Source organism: Protopterus annectens, chromosome 5.part0 (genome assembly GCF_019279795.1).
Source record: "Protopterus annectens isolate FY-2018-M chromosome 5.part0, PAN1.0, whole genome shotgun sequence".
NCBI lineage: Eukaryota > Metazoa > Chordata > Ceratodontiformes > Protopteridae > Protopterus > Protopterus annectens.
Window position 1 is genome coordinate 1,038,424,935 of NC_056735.1, and position 20,393 is coordinate 1,038,445,327.

A 20,393-nucleotide genomic window follows, 5' to 3' on the forward strand; every position below is an offset into this window, starting at 1 on the left:
TCTGACATCACTCTGCAATTCCATGCCAATGATTTGCCAGAAAGCAAAAATGTTAAGGGAAAAGATCACAAATACGAGACACAAACTGGGCATTCTCCACAAATCAGGACAGGTGAGAGGTATGCACTCAAATGTATGTAATATTGACTCACTTCAGTCCAGAGATCTTCCCATATGGCAGAAAGTCACAAATTTGATATGGAAAACATCTGGACATCCTGGGAATATCTGGACAGTTGAGGGGTATAAATGTGAAGTATATGGTCGAAACACAGTACAGGACAGTGTACCTGCAGTGCAGAGTATTGCGATATCCCATTCCTGGCATTCTGTACTGAAGCTGTGTTAATGATCTGTAATGTTACATAGACTGTCATGTAAAATGATCACTCAGAAGAAGTGTGTGTATTGAATTGGGACACACAGATGAATTGTGGGAATGAGCATAGGGAAAGAGGACAGGTGAAAATCCCTCATGTACAGCAGAAGAGGTCATGTTAATGGAAGTTGGTTGTAGCAGCAACACCAATCACATATCTATATGGTACAGTAGGGACTGTACAGTGAAAATGTGTTTTATGTGACTGTCACACAAGGTGACATAACAATGGAAATGATGTCTGTGTAAGATAAGCATCCTTAAATTAATAAAGCAGAGAACGTGTATCAGGGATCTGACATACAATTGGTAGGGTGCATATTGTGAAGCTGTGCAAACTGATATGCCTGAGTATAAGTATACTCTCAGTAAGGGATCATAGAAATCATTAAAAGAACCAACCACAATCATGAACAATATCAGAATAATACCACCAGTAATCCCATGCCTTTGACATAACATATGTGATTTAGAGTGATAAGAGATGATTCTGCACACACAAACTTGACCAACTTTTATGATACATCCACACTCTATGAGGGTAACCACGCACGCTGCCCTGGCAATGTAACATCTGCTGGAGGTGTTAGGAGGGACACTGCTATACCTGTATGTGACAGCATGAGCAAAACAGGTTAGTTGTCTTATGTGCATTGCATATATATGTATATATATATATATATATATATATATATATATATATATATATATATATATATATGTATATATATATATATATATATATAGAGAGAGAGAGAGAGAGCATGATCCACACTATCACGAATTATACACATGCCATTAATATTGTCAGACACCTATGTATGTAGTGTGTGCATAAGCAGACACATGCCTCTGGTGTAACAACTTGATTGGTGTTCTGCACCATCAGACCATCATGTATATTCCACAAAAAGAATTTCTAGGTATAGACAAAAAGCTGTGTGACAGCACACTGTGGCAAATGTGGTACACTTCAGTTACACATCACTGGAAAATGTGTAGGAACTTAATGGAGAAGAGTTTGTTGGACATAGTTACTGGTGTAATGAAGGCTGGGAACCATGAAGGTATTACAGCCTCTGATGTACATGTCCTTCACATACACAGTACTTGTGTTATATTCAAGGGAGTAGTCCACACTGTGACTTCATGCTGATGGATGTATCACTTACCATATACCCCAGGACATGGGTCATATACCCATTGGTCTAATTATAGGATATGATGTCCACATTATACTTGTGTGGTGTGTTTTTTTCCTGAGTCAACAAATCCCTCCATATTTTTTGTCAATGCAGGTGTTATCATGCCTGTGGCAGCAGTTTTTGGTATGTGTTGATACTCTCTATATTATACAAATATCACAGGTGGAGTTAATGATTGCCCACAATCTGTAGTCCTTCAGGCAACTGTTTGGGCACAGCAAGTGCATGTCATTTATGGTGTTCATCACTTAACTAATGGGCAGGAAAGGATCTATTAGACTACCCTGAAGTACTAACCTGATCACTGGAACTGAGATATAGGTCATGCCACACATTGCAACGTAGTGAGATTCCATGTATGTGATTCAGTCTACCCATTTTGTGATATATCTGTTTACAGCTCCATATGACAGTGCAGATTGAACATCGTTGTGGATTTGTGTCAGATGCTTTGACCTGGTCAAGTTCTACAAGATGATACTGTTGTCATCATGCATTCCATTGATGACCTCTTTGAGGACATCTATTAGATGTAACAGACCTGATGTAGCATTAACAACTCACACAGGTCTATTACACATAGCTGGAATATTACTAGTATACATATAGAAGAGGTCCATGATGACATGTTGGTCTACCTCACATTTGAGGAGAGTCAGGATGTCTCTATATAAGCAGGAATAAGGTGCTGTCCCCCCAACTCAGGTGGCTGCATGCTGATGTACATCCATGTGTGGGAAAATAACCCATGTGGAGGGTGTGTTGAAGTGTGTATTCAAGCATAACAGGAAAATGTATGTGCTGAGTCACCCCATAGGTGATCTGTGATGTAGTCACAGCCCAATGATTCAATATGAAGGGCCTGGATGAAGGTAAGACAGTGCATACTGCCTATTGTGATCTGGCCTAGGGTTTAACACAATCCCCCATGCAGGTATCATTGAGAAACCCTGCAAGATGGGGATTAACCCTTACATCAGTTGATGGGTAACCAGTTGGCTCACCAACAGAACACATACTGTGAAAGATGGTGAATCAATCTGTACCAGTAGAACTGTCACTACTTGCAAACCCCAGGGATCTGTGCTTATCCCATTACTGTTTGGTCTTTATTTGACAGTTCAGGCTAAAGTATATAGCCTTTGGCTTACCATATTTGCTGATTCTTGCATATTGTGTGCAATCATTGAGTCCACCAATGATGATAATATAATACAGGAGGAACTAAGACAGACAACTGAAGGTTGACAAAGGCACATGATCTACAAATAAATGCAGAAATGTGAGTTTGTTTTTTTGTCTGTCTGAAAATTGGAATTCCATGTTAAACACAGCATTGATAACAGTCTTCCTATGAAGACACCCTGTGATGCAAGCACTGGGAGCACATGTAGATAACAATCTGAACATTGACCAGCACGTGTATACACTGGGATTGAAAGCCTATGATATGCACATCATAAGTCATGCTATCATACTGAGATCTTAGAATTGTATGACAGCACTGTAGTCAAACCTCATCAGAATACTAAGAGAGTATAATGCTCTATTTTGCATATACCTCACCAGACACATTCAGCAGCTGGAGACCGCAGGGGTTTCTCGGCAAGATAAAATGTGGCCTAAAAACCATGCCATGATGTATGTGGATAGATTAAAAGCCATGCCACTGTTATCTTTATTGTATAGGATGAGGTGACCTCTGCCTGGCCTCCAGGCCAGTCTCTGACACTACCATGGTGGGAGTACTGCATATCCACAAATCTGATATAACTGATGACATCAGCGGTGTCTGCTGAGGTGAATATGGTGGTGTAAAATGCTCTCTGTAATGTCAAGCAACAGCTCACACACACAGTTGACTGCAGTGAGAGTAGATCTAAAAACACAGACTACATAACCCAGTACTTTACACAAGTGACACAGCTCAAGTCTGACTTGGAGTGTCTCAGACAACACTTTATAGCTGATGACATCAGCAGTGTCTCTTGAAGAGAATATAATAGTGTCCCACATGGTGGTGTAAAATGCTCTCTGTAATGTCAAGCAACAGCTCACATGCACACACACAACTGCAGTGAGAACAGAACCCCTACATATCTAAATACACAGACTACAGAACACTGAACTTTATGCAAGCTCCACGATGCAAGTACAACTTTTACAAGACTGCAGGTGAACTTATAGTAGATGACATCAGCAGGCCATGTAGGAGACCAGATGTTGGGAGGGCTGCATGAAATTGATGTGTAGGCATCTGCAAGTATCAAACTACTGCCAGTCCAAGTCATTGGAGCAGTAACTGTGGGATACACATTTCTATTCTTCTGTCTAGCTATATACACACACCGAGTTGACTGCAGTGAGAGCATAACCCCTACCTATCTAAGTACACAGGCTACAGAGCACAGTACTTTATGCAAGCACCATAACACAAGTCTGACTTTTACAAGATGGCAGATGAACTTATAGTAGATGACATCAGCAGGCCATGAGGGAGACAAGATGTTGGGAGGCATACTTGGGTTCATAGCATCATAGGTTCATAGGAGGCTACTAGCCTAATGGCCCTATGTGTTTAAAAACCTAGCCATGTAAAACACAAGTACCTTTACTGAGCATAGTTAGATGTTCATTGTTAGCAGAGCAATTTTGTGAGCAGCACCAACTGGCCCTGTCTAAGAGGGACATAGGTGCCACCCCAGAGTTAACTTTACAATCACCCAGCCAGAAGTCAGTGTAGTGCTTAAACAGTGTTATTAAGAAGCAGAGCTTTACACACAGTGGGAGCCTGTTACAGAGGAGTGTATATCTCTGGGGGATATATCTATTTCCCGAGCATGTACTGTTTATGTCATAGGCTAGGTTGAAAACTCTGGGGTGAGTTATTCTTATTCCCTTTGATTTGCAGATGTGCAGCATTTCCAGTAGGGCAGGGTCTGAGACTGCTCTGTAGGCCAGGCATAGGTCACCTTTCAACAGCCTGCATGTACTGAGTATGGTGAGAGGTTTGCCAGCTTTCCATATATGTCATGTTTCGAGGCCGTGTTTTCTCCCAGGCACAAACCTGTGTTTTCTCCAATTGTTGTAGGTGTCTTGTGAGGTACAGAGAGAAGGGACTATTGTACTCCATTAGTGGTCTGATACGGGTAGAGTACAGCAGAAGTATAACCACCCTGGTCTTGGAGGTGATGTTCATATGATGTACAGAAAGAAGAATGCGCATGTCACCACTATGGACACATAGTGATGAAAGTTTAGATTGCTATCAACATGTGTTCCCAAGTCTCACAACACTATGTTTGAACTTAGAGGGGTCCTATGTATATCATAATTAGCAGGGGTACTTCATTAGCAAAGGGGACAATGAAGCACTGTATGCTTTAAGGTTCAGTGTGTGAGCTTGCCAACAATCATTTGTTTGTGTCAGCCCCTTCTGTAATATGTTACCATCATTGCAGGACTATATGAATGCATCCAGTTACCACTCATCTGAAATCTTGGTAAACCACAGGCCATCTACCATTGCCTGTGCTTCAGGGAAGTAGTTTGCAAACAGTTGGAGGTCCAGCACAAATCCTTCGAGTTTTCTAATGGTAAGTTGCTAGAGGTGGAGGTGCAGTCCCCAACTTTGAGAGTGTGTGTGCTCTATCGGAGAGCCAGTTGACTATCCATCTACTACTGTATGGCTTAATTCCAAGATGGGAGATCTTCACTATGAGACATGAATGGGAGATAGTGTCAAAGGCCTTGGATAAGTCAACATAGGTGATATGTCCTGTTATCCCTCACCCAGGTCTTTAGAGTCAGTATCAAACCCTTAACAAAAACAAAATGGGTCAGGTGAAGTGTGTTGAAGGTCCGCTATGTTCCTGTGGATATGGTCCATGCTGATTCCTTCACTAGCCATACAGATAAGGCTTTTTAGGAGAATGGGGCAGTAGTTGTAGTTCTGCATGTTACCAGATTCATGTGCTTTGCATATCACATAACATTTGATATTATATTTTGTAATGTGGTTTATATATGTGTGGAAAAAGTACTGAGACACTAGGGTGGCAACACATGGCTATATTGTAAATATGTAACATAGTGTAAGATTGAGTCTCCAGTTTGCAATGTTTCCACATGTAATGTCATGTCATAGACAGTAAATGGGCAGTGAACAGCAGTAATACATAATAATGGTTAGTTTTCCATAACGCAGTGAGCAGTGTGTTTGTGCAATAGTTAGAAAAGTGTATTCACATGTGTGATACACATGTCTGCACATAGCTAAGCAGTGAACAAATGTGAACTGCATTCCTAAAGTCTGACTGTTAGTATTGAGTCTATGAAACTCACCTGCTGCTTGAGAGAATCTGTAGCAGCACGTGCTCATACATTGATGCATACCTTTTTGGGGCCAGATGCTACTGGGTTAAAATTCAGGTGTATCTAAGACTTTGAAATACTTTTAATTACAGAGTGATATTGCAATGACATGATTTTTTTTATAGTAAATGTGTTGCTGTGTGTTGGCATAGCACAGCAGTGTTAAGAAGCATTGCACGGGGGTAACTGCAGCTGTTAGCTGCCATTCACAGTTGCTGCACATTCGTGTGGAATGTGCACCTCCACTCTAACATGGAGGCCAAAAAGTGAACGGATTCCTTGCTTATGCAGCAACTTATGTGTGTTGTATGTGATTCTATTTTTTGACCAGATTAAAGTGGTGACATGGGGTAGATAGGAAGGTGGTGAAATGAGGAGCAAGTGGAGGAAGAACAAAGCAAAAGCAGGACAGGAATGTGCAGGAGGGAGGTAGGAAAGAACCATAGCTATCCATTGCTTTAACAGTGTGAACTGAACATATGTGCAAAATGTTAACTGAATTTGGGCTGTCACCTCCAGAGAGAGGGGTAACCATGACACAATTATGTTGCATAGCCAGCTGGACTGAATCAAGTGTGTCAAGAAGGCACATATGCAAAATCGAGAGCTATGTATGGGACGATTTTTTTTTTTTGTGAGACAGGTGCCATTTATTTTTTATTTCAGAGAGAGAGAGAGTAAAGTTGGGGAAGGGACGTAGGTATGTCCGGGTCAGGTAAGTTGAGTAGGTGAGGAAGCAATTGCAGACAGACAAGACAGAAAAGACAAGAGACAGGGATGGTGATGGGCACAAAAGGTTGGGGGACATCATAATTGGGGTACGGGTGTGGGCAACCAGAGCCCGCAGTCATCAAGCTGGGAGACAGTGAAAATTGAGTCCTCACCTACAATACTGTCATCGCTGTTACCTCACTCTGCTGGTGGCTGGAGTACTTGACATCTCCTCCTCCTCCTAGCACTATGTAAAATGAGGGTGAGTAGCCTGTCCAGCCAGCATAAGAGTGCAACAACAGTGCGGCGCACCACCCTATGCACCATCCCTGACAATTCAATGTGGGTGATGAAATTACCACCTCTGCCAGTGCTCCAGGAGGGTACCACTGGTCCAGTTTACAGGGTAGGACCACCTGAAGGTCCAGATAGTGGTGGGGCAGCAGACACAGTGCTGCCAGGTTGGCTCCCACATGTGCTGGGCATCGGTTCTGGAGCCAGTGGTGGTAGGGCAGGCAGATCCATTGGAGCTGGCCTACCCTGCTGTGCTATGGAGCATTTAGTGATGTGGTACACATGGGTGACATGGACACATTTTGGCGATACATGATAACAATAAAACAAGAAAAAAAAAAGAAAGAAAAATAAAATAAAGAAAAACTTTTTTTACAATAACATAAAATAAAAAAATGAATTAAAAATGTAATCATAAAAGAAAATATAATAACATAAACAAAACTAAACAAAAATTATTTTAATAAACTCTATAAAATAAAATAGAAATAAAATAAAAAAGACAGATAAGATTTGGGTTGAGAGAAAAAAGAGCTAAGCTTAGGACCTTTATGTATGACATACAATGCATTAATAAAATTATTTAACTCTATCATCTTAAATTTTACATTTAAGTGTACACCTCATAACAGTTGCACGCTATGCTACAGATTGTAGCAAATAATCCTTAAAATGTGCATATATTGCACATATGCATGTTCCAGTTATGCAGATTACAGTTTACAGCAGGGCATTTGTGCCACTGGTACAGAGGTTTCAATTTAATGAAAATATTATTGAAGAAACAAGAGTATTGTATAGTTGTGAAGTATGGTACTTCAACCCACAACCTCTGACTGAAGTCTAATTTTGGACTCTTACAACTGGTTTGTGGTACAGACCAATGCATGCATACTTGCTTTTTCATTTGGGATATGCGTGCTCAATTTGATACAACTGTATAAAATACTAAAAAAGCTATATTTAACTTTTAATGCTACAATAACACTACTCTTCTGCTGTATATATATATATATATATATATATATATATATATATATATATATATATATATATATATATACATACATGCCTCCCTCATCCTTGCCAATCTAGCCCTGTGGGCTCTGACATTGCATTCCTGATCACTGGCAGCTGTGGAAAAAACAGAGTAGAAAACAAGACCATTATGAATGCCACTCTTGCCTATATTCAGCTTTATAAGTCTTACAGGTACTCTCTGTAGATGATATTCACACAGGTGTGGGATGTCCTCAGTCTTAAACTCCTCAATCCATTGATCAAGTGTATTCCTCCTCCTCCTTCATAGGTGCCTACATTACTCTCCAGTGTGCAGAATACCAGTGGCACTGGATACAGCCTGGGCTAAACTATCCCAAGCCTCAGACTTGTACTAGGAGCCAGAATAGTCTCCTTGCAGAAGTCTTTGGCTATGGTTCTTAACTAGGAGTCCAGTGAATATTTTGGACTCCTGGACTCCCCACCTCTGTGCCCTAAACCTGGCACCTTCCCCACAAATGCCTGCCAACTTTACTGTGGATCTAGAGCAATATGGACTGGTGCTTTTCAGGCAGTTTCAGTTATTGCAAATACTGGAGTGCGCACACTGCTTTGCACTGCTATACAGCACTTACCATCATGCAAATGTGTTTCTTGGGAGTGCGCACACCCAAGCAATGTGCTTGTGTGATGGTTTGCAGAGAGCAGCAGTGCCAAGCAGTGAGGCATTACATAATTTAAATTGTAATTGCAAGTTTATTGGATGTACAGGCAGTTGTGCATGTGTCTTAGGCAAGTTTGCAGGCCATTCCAGTCTGGATAGAATAATTATACTTATTGGAATATAGTACATAGTATACCTGCAGTCATGCATCTGATAATAAATGTTATAACATAGATAAATAAATAAATAATTGACAAAATGTTAGTGTCTCATCCCTCAAACATATAATTAACATCATCTCCACTATCTCAAGTGTTATAAGTGAAAGTGACTATAATGGGAAATGGAACAGTAAAAGTGCATGGCATATCCAATATCAGAACCCAGGCCCATGTGTATGGCAGTCCAAAACATACACCTGTTGCCACAAGAAGGTTGAAATAACATTTGTCTATCTTTCAGTTCATTGCTATAAATTAAAATGTCACAACAGTGAAAAAAAGGTTGCACTCCCTGTACTAGAGCACAGAACCATCTGTACTCCAGCCTTACTCTTACACCTGCTGCCACAAGACTAGTTACATGACAGTTCCTATTTTACTAATCATGCTTAAGGTCTCGCTGTTAACTGCAGTGCAATTCTGCTTAGTGAGTTTGTGCGCTGTCCAGTAGCATTAACTGAATATATGTGGCTTCTATTTTTGGATTTCTGGGTTCTATTTGCTGTCTGGGTGGTCCAGTTGTCCAGTTTGTGCACTGCCGCACTTCATGCAAATGAGAGAAGCACAGCCAAACCTGCCATTCATTTCCTATGTTTCCTGTGATGCGCAAATATTGACCCCCCCCCAAAAAAAATTAGACAAACAAACAGAAAAAGAAAAAAAGAAAAAAGGGCACAAGTAGTTCAAATGAGGAAAATCAGTGTATGACAGACACACAAGAACATGATGGCTGATGTGAGATATATCTACATAGATCTGGATTTGAACTCTCACTCTAATGTCCCTTCAGAACACAGGATGGGTGCCTTATCCCCCTTTGCCACACAAACAGATTTACAGCAAAGAACTGAACTCATTCTGTACAAAACCAACTACAACATATGCAGTTATATTAAACCATATAACTGTTATTTGTACATGCATTATTTTTGGATGTAGTGCCCTTAGTAACCATACAACCTGTTATGATTATTGCTTGCAAATATACAGACAGCTTTGCCTTCCCTTTCTGTGTTTGTTGTTGATTCTTCAGGCATCTGACCATTACTCTAAGTCACACAGCGTGTAAGACATTCTATATCATTGGCCTTAAAATGTGTGATAGATATTAACTGGAAATAATATCATATGCAGTTGCCAACAAATGAAGGGCAGGTTGGATGTTAAGGAACAGAAACTGAATTGTGTTATGGCAAACACCTAATAATCAACCCATAATCAGCAAAACTCATTTCAGAGATTCACTAAATTCACTAAGGGCAATGAAATAGTTGTCCAAAGCACAATGGACAACTACAGAACTCTGCCCTTTCCTCCACTGTAGTGCAATCTCACTTTTGGTATATATAGTTAGGGGGTGTGGGGGCAAAGCCCCTCATTTGGGTAGGTTCAATTTAAGTGTACGTTGCTGTGTTGTGCTTCTGGCAACTATTTTGTTGCACTTAGTAAATTCAGTGAATTGCTGATACAATTTTCGCTGATTACTGGTCGATTATTAGGTGTTCACAGTAATTGCATTTTGGCGTCCTAATATAGACCCCTAATACTTTTTAGATCTAACCAGACACACACAGTGGAAGTAAGGCAGCCTACAGCACTGCTGTATTTTCCTTCTCCCAACCAATAATCATTGACAGTTGCAAACCATTAACAACAAACAGTGAAGGAGTGCATGTACTATGTTTACATCTCTTGTATGGATCCAAGTATTCAGGATTCAGAATTTCTAATGAGTTCACATCTCATTTGCATCTTCATCATGCTAACAGCCCTGAATCTACACCATATAAAAAGGCAAACATGTAGTTAGGCAAACTGATGGTGAGGAGACTTGTTTATGTTAGGAAGACTGCACATAAGCTATTTGTTTGGGATATATCTGTATAGAGGATTCCTGAACTTCAGAAGGTATGCTTACATTTTGTCAGCTACATTCTGCATATGCTAGGATGTATTTAACAAAGGTTTAACAAAGATTTGAAGCAAAGGCTTTTATACTTTTATCTCTGTGCATTAGTTGCAAGTGTACTGATGCCAATGGCATGTTTGTCAAGTCATTTCACAGTTATACATGATAGCCAATACATATAAATGTAATGCTCTGTGATACATATGTACAAATGATTCATGGACAGTTCTATTGATAGCACTTTCTGCATTTCAAAGATGTTTGTTAGCAAAATGTGTCATTTGCCTGTTCTTTTAGGGGGGAGTAAGGCTGAGCTACTGTTATGGCAGAAACAAGTATACACTGTTCTTTTGGGGGTGCAAAGGTCAGTTACTGTTATGGCACAACAAGGATAGACTGTTGTTTTGGTGGGAAGCAAAGGTGAGTTACTCTTATGGCACAAAGAAGGATAGACTGTTCTTTTGGGGGGGCAAAAGTGAGTTACTCTTATGGTACAAACAAGGATATGATGCTGTTGTTACTCTCCTTGTTTTACATCCTGCCTGTTGTTTGTATTTTACATCTCTAAACTATTTTATGTTTCTCAGTGAGTGGCTACCTTTTCTGTTTTACTTGAAAACAGTTATTTTGTAGTTATATGATACTTATGTGTATTATCCTTCTGTCATCTTTTTGGACACCTAGGAGTATGCAACCCAGGCATATCAATCCTTGGAGACCCTCCTTCACCAATGCTAAGAACCAGGTGACAGTGGATGTCTTGAGGCAACATGTTGCTTTTCTGCTGGAAAGGGGACTGAGATATATGGCATGCAGGATGCACATTTGACACCTGATGATTGATGTGAATGGTGTGGGAAGCCACAACAGGACATACAAACAAGTGCACCACAGGGCCACTGACATGATTGCATCTGCATGGAGGATAAAAGCCACAGTGGGCCATGACCAGATGGTTATGGTGGGAGGGCCTGCCAGGGAACCACCACTAACACATAATGAAGAGTTCCTGGCCAGTATCAGGGATCCAGAGAGCTCATAGGACAGTGCAGCACAGCATGTTCTGGATGTCAGAGCACAAGCACGTCCCAGACGGAGCTTCCAGGTAGGCTTTGTTTTCTCAAGAGCTGAATCCTGTTTTATAGTAAAACAATTGGCATCAATACATTACTTTTGTGTCACATGAATTTTTTGGGGGGAGGACTGAAGATTGATACAGTTATTAGCTTTGATTGGAGTTGTCAGCCACGTTCTTGTTGAAAGTATAGTTAATGGACATATAAATGGGTAAAAGTATTATCGCTGTGTTACTCTTAAATGTAATGATGTTGCCCTTACCTTTTGCTTAACTTCTTCCAGGACCATCTAGCTTGCATAGGGGAATATCACCTCTAGATGACAAGCCAAACATTTTTATGTCAATACTGCTGCACAATTTAAAGAAATATTTCAGTGTGTGATGTTGATGTCAGGACTTTTGAGTGTATTGCTGTACTGTCTGTAATAGTGGCAGCACTGTTTGTTAGCATATACTGGACTATAGTAGTGCAGGTATTAATTTTTCCTGTGTTTTGTTGCTTATTATCACAGGTGTTCCTGATAGTGGAAGTGTGGGACTTCTACCACCTGATGTCAGTGTATCAGCAGACTCTGATGATAATGGTGGCACAATAGAGGCACAGTTGAGGAGGGTGCAGAAGTTGAATCTGACACTAAGGTTGACATATAGCCATCCCCTGCAATTCCATCAGACAGAGCCAGCAGGCCTATGCTTACCCATTCCAGTGAGCCCTCAGATATTGGAAAGGTGGAGGGCAAGGCCATTGATCAGGGAAGTGTGGCTACTGTGGTTTCAGTGCCTGTTGACTCTGACCATAGCCAAAATGTGGGTGAGGTGCCACACAGTGGGGTTGACAGGGGTACTTGGAGGAGTTCTGCTGTCCCTCCTCCACCTGGTGCAGGTGTCTCTTCCTGTGCCACTCAATGTATATTTAGGGTCATCTTGGAGGTACAGGCATGTTCCTGTAGGTGCTCCAGACAAATATTCAGAGATGTGGATGTGAAACAGGCTGACAAGCATGACTGCCTCCACCATGTTGCCGATTCAATGGATCTGATGAATGACATGTTGCAACAAGGGGTGTCTGTGATGGACCAAGGGGTGTCTGTCATGGAACAAGCATTGTGTGTGATGTGATGGAATGTCTGCTGGGAGGGGAATGGCATCTCGTGGGCATAGGTCAGCCACATCATCTGCTGTTAGCCAACATGGCTGTGCCTGATCATGCTCCCATAGTGGCAGTACTTCCACTACTGCATCAGTGATTGTGCTGTCCACACCCAGACATGACAGGCCATGAGTTCATGGTCCTGAGTGTCCCTGTGAAGGGACCTTGTCTAGCAGATATCAGTCATGTTCAGGTAGTAACAGTGCACCTGACCGTGGGCATGGAAATGCCAGTGAAACTCCTGGTAGAGACAGTTCTCATGGCTGGGGACAAGAACAATGAACTTCCACCTCTACCATGCATGGCTCACACCTGTCTGATATACCAAGACATACAGCCAGCACAGTGCTTAGCTGTGTTCATGCAGACACTCACACAAAAATTTCACCTGGAGGACCCATACAGACACACACATACAACAGTTGCATGGTTCAGCCGTGCAGCTTACAACTCTTTTTGTCTCACTGGCCATTTGTTGGCTTATCCAGGTGTCTGCCTGCTTTGCTTTCTTACTCACATACACTCACCTTGTGTCAGCCTAGGCCTCCTGCCCTCCACACAACACCCTGTGCAAGTGATGATAACTGTGCCAAATCCCTGTTTTCCATCTTTTAGTTTCAGGGTACATAAGCTTTGTGTCTGATGGTCAGGGTGCATAGCTGACTGACTGATTAGTATATCTACACTTGTGGTGTTAAACTGGTATTTTTACCTTTGACTTATATTGGCCTTGGAAAGTTACACAATTGATAGCAACAATATTTCCTAACTTTATTGTGAATGATCTTGTGAGGGTTGTGAAGTCAGAAACTGCAATTTGTATCATTAGTTTCTAACATCTCTCTTTAATGATATTTTCCAGTACAAATGTCTGGTGCTAAACTGAGGCCATGCAATGACCATCTCTGCTGTCACATGTTAAGATCATTTCTGTAACAATTGCCCACCTTTTACTTGCTTACAGTACCAATTAGTACTGTGGCATTGGGCCTCATAACACCGCTGGGCAGGTGTTTATTGCACATCATCACATACGCTGTCAGGCATTATTGCTTGCTTAAGCCTATGTACTTTCTGTAAAACCTCAACTATGTTTAAGTTGCATTACATGCACTGGTATTGCTTAAGACATGCCTGGCCTTGAGTACTTTGATTTCAGTTGAGTCTAGTTGTTCAACTTATACAAAGTGAAACTTGAAAATCGGTGACAAAAGGATTTTCTAACCTTGATAGATGAGTTAATCTTCCTCTTTCACTGCTAGGAAAGATTAACATTTTGAAAAAAATGAATATTTTACTCCACCATGTCAACATTTCAAAAAACAATGACTAGTCTGCCATGCAAATTCCCTGTTCTTGTCAGAGTACTGGAAAAATGGTTTCCTATATTGCAAATAATGAGCTATGTCACACAATGTCTGAAGGCATACTTCCATACTTTAAACCCTTGAACTCATATTACAATTGTAGTTGCTCTATTAGCTATTGTCAGCTATGCCGAAGATGCTATGTATGCTCACACATACCATTTGAAAAGTTAATATTGTAAAAACAGTGGCAATATGGAAACTACTTCTGTACTGTAATTCAACAATAACCAGATAAGTTAAACTATTCCCAACTGGGGGGTATGTATTATCTCTGTAATAATTTAGTCTTTACACCAAGGACTGATTTAGGATGTCCATTTTTTAACAGTCTGAATTTCATATTCAGTAGCACTCCCAAAATGGTCTCTTTTTATTCACAAGTTACATTATAGAAAATACTATGAATGCACTTTTACTACTACGAAGAATACTTCTTACTAATAACATTGGTGTTTGTGCAATTTTAATACCTTTCATTGTTCACAGAATATTTACATTTGTTTATCTTATGCTTTTTAAGTTTATTTTTCAGAAAATGCGCTGGAATGTGTGTAGGCTGCTTGAGGTGTGACATTCCACGCCATATAACTGTTAATGAGTTAACAGTCAACATGATGCTCTACTTGGTATAATGCAAACATAATGTAAATCTAAAAGGCATGCCTAGTGCTGCTGGGAAAGAGATAAAATGGATATATCATGTTCCAGAGATCTGATGCGAACCAAGGCAGGATAAACTTGGGCAAGTATCCACTAGGCATTAACAAGAAAACATGAAATTGCTGTTGCTGAGTGAAGAAGTAGTAGAGTACACCAGAAAATTAAAAAGTAGTGATAGAGGTGTGGGGTTAGATGTGGAGGAAATAAGAATGGAGGACATAGGAATGAGGAATTGTAAAGGCTCTGACAGCATCAAAATCACATTGTCCACTAAATGAACTTCAGAAGAAATTCCATTGCAAGCCTGTTGTGAATTAACAGGATGAGAAAATTAAATTAATGTAGATTAGGTAAATAACACTGTGCTTCATTATCTTAAGTGATCTTAAGACTAGTTGGAGTTTGTTCAAAAATTCCCTTTGTGGTATTAGCTCAATTTTATTAATTCAGCATTTTTAAACTGAAACAGCTCAGACCTCTTATGCATTGTTGAATTTTATGGGATAAACACTATCATCATAAAAACTACTTAATCAGATCATTAAATTCTTTTAAGAAATGGAAAGGAAAAATGCACATTTTCTCTTTTTAAATGTTTCCTTAAGAGATTCAAAGAGCTTGGGGTGGTCCTTCCAATCCTATAGCATTAAGACAAATCATTTATTCTAGTTTAGCATGTGTATTAAAGTGAGAACAGATATCCAGTCTTACAATGAGGCTTATATGCTGGATATGTGAGGGGATCCATAAGCAAGCCAAGATCAGATGGATAGGTGGAAGGTTTTGTTTAGAGTTTGCTTAGGGTTAGACCATGATGGACAGCCAAACTTTAAGAGAATGAAATCTAAGCAGAGGTTCATCTTGAACTGGTAGATGAACACAGCAGTGATGACTTATCAGTATACTGACTGAAGCTGGCAGTGCTACTCTGTTTCCACATGGCATTCTCAAACATGGAAATTGGGTGTACCCAAGTATAGAGCCCTGTGAAATACTTTTAGGTACTAGCAGTTTGAAGGAGGTGATAGCATCCCATTGTCAGTCTGACTTCTCCTTACAAAGTAGCCTCTCAAATATTGGGTAATAGCTGTACACAGTTCAAAGTCAGACAGCAGAAGGCATTATTAGTTAATGTCATTAAATCACTTTAATTACTCAAGGGGCAAAATGGCAACAACACTGGCCTGATTATGTTGATCTCTTAGGAGAGATGTAATATTTCCATAATCAGAATGAATGTCATATTGTGAACTGAGTAGTAAAATGTGAGTGATGATGCAAACAGAAAACTGAATATACACATTTCTAATATTTTTTGAAGGAAGGCACATTGGTACTACAGACCAACAGTTAACTGCAGCTGAATGACTACAGTTATGTAAAGGATTATTATTGTGGGCTTCCAAAGCTTAAAAATATTTATTCAAATATATTACAGTTTATCAGTGTGCAGATAGAAGAGGAGATTATGGAAGCAGCCATCTTTAAAAACTGACGTGGAAAGAAATCAGTAGTAGTGAGAATGGTTTAAGCTTCAGCAGATGTTTTTAGTTTTTTTTTTCTGATTGAAAGCAGGTAGCAAATTCTACTGCAGAAATGAATAGCTATGTCAGAAATGATGAATGCATTTTTTATATTGTATTTCTTTTAAAGGTCTTTAAACCTATATTCAGTAACTCCAGTAGAATGATTTTGCCATTTTAAGCAGTCTAAGATATGAAATTAAATCCTGGTTTCTTTTCTGGGAGAAGATTAGAGTCAAGCTTTGTGCAGAGGTTGTGAATGCGTTAGACAGGTTAGAAGTACAATTGCTGTTTTCTGTTGAGGCCGAAGAGTTTTGAAACTTTGCATTTCTGGTTTCTGCCAGTTCTAGGCCGTTCAACAGCACAGCTAAGTGACTGAAAAGTGTTCCTACCCTCCTGACCTATTATTGTTGAGTTTTTAAATATAGTGTGTTTATCTCTTCTTTGCCCCTTGTTTTAATTTGACCATAACATTCACCATCTCTCTTCTTTCATTTGCTGTTGTCAGTTAACACAATAATGCAAGAGTATCATTTGAGAAATTTAAGCTATTTAAATATCTTTACCCTACAATTGTACTCCGCAGATCCTGAACCTGTGTGGCCACACAGCCAACCTGTATTGCTCTATTGTACATCTAAAACAAAGGGTAAACAGGTAACACAGGCAAACTATTCAATAAAAAGTACAAGAAAAAAATAGCCAATCTAGGGTCTTTGCTAAGCAATACCTTAAACCTCCTTTAGTTGAGGGCCAGCAGATATATGCATATTACTTCTTTAAGGACAGTATTTCAGCTACATGATTTCTAAATAGTGTATCACTAGTTGCCTGCATGTAGTATAATTTGCCTTTAGTAGCTCATCCCTACTTCATCTCATCTGCTCATACTTTTTTAAAAATCTGCAACATCTGGGCCAAGATGACCATTCAAGGGGTCATCTTCTGTATAATTTCTGTATTCTACTTTAATTGCATACACACCTCCGGATTCTCAAAAGCTTGCACGGAGTGCAAGATTGGTGCAGGAGCTAAAGCAGGCAATATGTCTGCCGTGTGATCCAGGAACAGCTTGCAGGGGCATGCGCGAGCGATCCTGTATTAATCTTGCATGGACTAAACCCTGGTATGCAGATCACCCCCATTTGCAGGTAAAATCCATGCAAATGAGGTGATTTTGCAATCCAGGAAGCTTACAACATTCCGTGCAAGACTAGTGCTATCTGCAGAAATGTACTCGGGTAGTAACAGAGTACATTTCTGCAAAATCCAAAACGGAGCTATGACAGCTCCAAATAAAGGCTGCATACCATTGAGGAAGCATGCCAGTGGCCAAGTATAAGGCCATTGGCACTGCAAACAATACAAAAAATAAAAAAATTAACTTTATTTTTTTTTAGCCGATCTCGACTGTTTAAGCATAGGGCAGCGGCGCGCAAACAGGATCGGGGGAAAATAAGAAAATAAACCTAAAATAAGCATTCTAACTAAAATCAGTATTCTGCCATGCAAGTCAATGGCAGGCAGAAGACAACCTGGCCAGTGAGTAGTGGTTCCTAAGGGGAGAGGCTCAGTGTGACACATGTAACGATGCATCAGCAGGCAATCCTATGCAAATGAGGGGAAGGTTAGTGAATCCCAGTTTTCCCCAGCATATGAGTCAGGTCCCAACAGTGTATGATTATGAATAGCTGTGTGCAATCCTAGGAGGTAGGTTACATCATGGGGTGTGTGTCAGGCATACTGTAAGTGGATTGGAGCCCTGTGGCTCGGATTTGCTCCTAGCTTAGCACAGCTAAGCTAGGGGATGTGTCTAAACCTGCCTAGCACTCTTTACAAAGTGTAAGCGGGTGTGCGCACAGCGCACTGGGTTTTACAGGAAGAAAAAAGTTAAACCTGGAAATAGCAGCAGTGTGCACATTTGAGCACTCTGCGTGGTGTGCACACGGTCTTAAACAGGGAGGCAATGGGAAGGGAAAACAGCAGTAGGAAGGTATTCAAGGAGAACTAGCGTAGCTGGCAGGTGAAATGTATCAGAATCAGACAATTACACTGGCAGCAGACCAGCTCAGCCCAGAACACTACTATAAACTAAGCAAACACCTTCACCTCTGGTTTTTCCCACACTCTACACCACCGGTGTATACAAGCGAGGAAATTTTAACAAACAAACCTACAAAATGAGAAGGGCTTCGGCAGGCAACATAGAACAACATGTGTAAGAGGCTGAGGGTGGCGAGGATGTGAATGCTGCCAAACAACCCACAGTGAGGAGACGGAAAAGAATGTATAGACCCAGAGTAACTTACCAGGGGCTACATGAGCTGGAGATAGTGGAGCGCAATAGGGTGGACAGAGACCTCCTACATCAAATTGTTAAGCTATACCGGCCACACCTGACACACCAAACTGACCAAGGGGAACCCATCCCAGTGGATACCAAGGTATGTGTAGGCCTAAGTATACTAGCCACAGGTACCTCCCAAAGCACAACTGGGGATATCATGGGAATCTCACAGACATCAGCATCCAGAGTATTCCACCAGTTCCTGGATGCCATTTCAGCACATGCCAGTGAGCACGTATATTTCCTCAACACCCGTGAGGTGTTGACCAGCAATATGCATCTCTTACACCAAATAGAAGAATACCGTAGGGTAGTGGAGGCTATAGACTGCACACACATATGCATCAAAGCACCACCCAGTGAGCAGGGCAGGGCTCACATCAACTGCAGGGGCATCCCCTCCATCAACTGCCAGGTCATATGTGATGCCCAGGGCATTATAATGAATGTGTGTGCTGGCTGCCCTGGAAGCTATGATGATTCCCACATATGGCATCTGACACAGTTGTGCCAGAGATTTGCCAATGGGGGCATCCCCTACGGTCACCTAGTGGGGGATGCTGGGTACACACTGGAACTGTGGCTGATGACACCCATCAAAAATGCACACACATCTGAACAACAACGCCATAATGAGGCACACGCACAGGCCAGACATATATTAGAGCATGTGTTTGGGATGCAAAGGTCATGGGTCTGGTGTCTGGACACATCCAGTGGAGCCTTGCAGTATTCACCAGCTACATGCACCCATATTGTTATGGTATGTGCTATGCTACACAATATGATCTTGCAGAAACAGCTGCAGCAGGAACAGCATGGGGCAGGGCCACACAGCCTCCCACCAATGCCAAGGCCTGCACAGGCACAGAGTGACCCAGAGGAGGAACAACCTGAGCCTGCTCCAGTAGGCAGAAGGAGGCGTGCCCAGTATGCCCTGGCCTTGGCAAAGAGGCAATGCATAGCATATGCACTGACAAAGTAGGGACCCAGGGAATGACACCTTTCTCTGACTCACACATACAGCAAAAGGGATGCCAAACATTACACTACCTGTGCCTAACCATGTATAGGGAGTATACTATGTGCATCCAACATAGGCAGCCCTCCAGCACCATCCTCAAGTCTGACACACCCTCAAGGTAAATCAATCAACCCACAAACTGTCAAATGGAGCAGAATGTGCTGTTACCTGTAGCTATGGTATGGATGTGAGCATACAAGGGAATTGGGTGGCTGAATGTTATGGCAGCAGACAGTAGACACCCATAGTGGCACCATGACATCTGTAACACATACTGGAGTCACCACAGTAGCCAGTACTACACAGGGTGACAAAACCCACTGCAGGAAATGTGCTGATTGACCTGCGTGTCCATATGACCCACACATGCCAGTCAAGATGGTTCACATACTCTACAACAGTCTTAGCCAGCAGGACAGGTGTAAACAAACCCAAACAGAGACTGTGCCATGGCCTCAAAATGATGGCTGTGGTTAACCTCCCCC